This window comes from Wasmannia auropunctata, unplaced genomic scaffold (genome assembly GCF_000956235.1).
Source record: "Wasmannia auropunctata unplaced genomic scaffold, wasmannia.A_1.0 LD336092.1, whole genome shotgun sequence".
Classification (NCBI taxonomy): domain Eukaryota; kingdom Metazoa; phylum Arthropoda; class Insecta; order Hymenoptera; family Formicidae; genus Wasmannia; species Wasmannia auropunctata.
Genome location: NW_012026798.1, coordinates 668338 through 669745, shown reverse-complemented (window position 1 = coordinate 669745; position 1408 = coordinate 668338).

The following is a 1408-nucleotide window of genomic DNA, read 5'->3' as shown; positions in this document are numbered from 1 at the left end:
AGTTGCCGCGAGCGCGAGTGATCCGCGCGTTTCTTTTCGTGGAATATTGGGTGTTAAATTAAAGCCGGACACGTTCGACGGAAATACGCGTCTGAAAGAGTTCTTTTCGCAGTTCAATCTAATCGCTCATGCAAATCGTTGGCCCGCGGAAACGAAAACCGCAGTTTTGGTTTCGTGTCTAAGAGGAAAAGCGCGTACAGTTTTAGAAAGTATACAAGACATAGAAAATTTACAATTTGAGGAATTAAAATCGAGATTCGTTCCCTTTATTTCTCCGCGGCGATCCGGTACACGTGCGCGTGCGCGAGTGCGGAAACGAGTTTTACCGCCCCGGGCGTAACAATATAATGGAAAGAATAAGTCCTTTGTAAAAAGTATCATTAGCTCAGCGTTAGCGTACAAATCTGCAGTTCTAGGGATCTCAGGTTCGAATCTCGATGTTTTCAAAAATTATAAACCTATAAATTATAAGCCTACGTATAAATTGTAATTAATAAAATAGAAAATATGCACTAATAGTAAACTGTACAAATTAAATTCTAAAAATAATATATATGTTAAAAATAAAATTTAAAGAAATAAATATTGTTTTATAATTTTTTTAACAAGGTTGAAGCTTGCAGGGAGCTTCCAAAACATGATTTCTGAGCTCCCTGTGAGCTTAAATAAAGCTCCCTGCGAACTTAAATGAAGCTCTCAAGGAGCTATCAAAAGCGACATAGGAGCTCCCGAGAAGCTCCGTGCGAGTTTTTTTTAAGTTCAAATGAAGCTTACAAAATACTACATGAGCTCCTTGTTAATTCTCCGGGAGTTCCCCGTGCTGTGTGAGATACTTATTAAATATGAGGTGCCAGCGGTCGGATTAAAAAATTGTTTAAAAATGTTAATTGTGCGGAACTATTGTTAAAATTGTGCAGGAACTATAGAACTCTTCGAGAACTATAGAATTCCATGGTTCATTTAACATTTTTTACAATTTGGGGTACTACGGGAAGTTAGCACCCCATATTTTAAAAATTCAATTTTTTGTATTAAATCGACGGAACTATTGTTCTTATCTGTCAGGAATTATCAAACTATTGTGGGTGCCAATGGAACTATGTTTAAAATATTGAATTTTTAATAATGGGGTGCCAACTTCACACAGCCTTTCGTTATTATGTGCTTAATTGTGAAAATATGACTTGTCTCGTATTTATCAAAGTCGTAAAAATGGATGGAAACTATAGTTATTGTCGAATTTTATACGTAAAAGTATCTTTTCCGTTCCTTTCAACAGCTGTCAAATCGTGAGTTTTGCTTGAATAAGCTTTACTTTACGTGCCTTTTACGACTATTTACTGACTTTCAGGGGGGGAAAAGGATAGTTTTCATCCATTTTTGCAAGTTTTCTAAAGCGATTCTATTT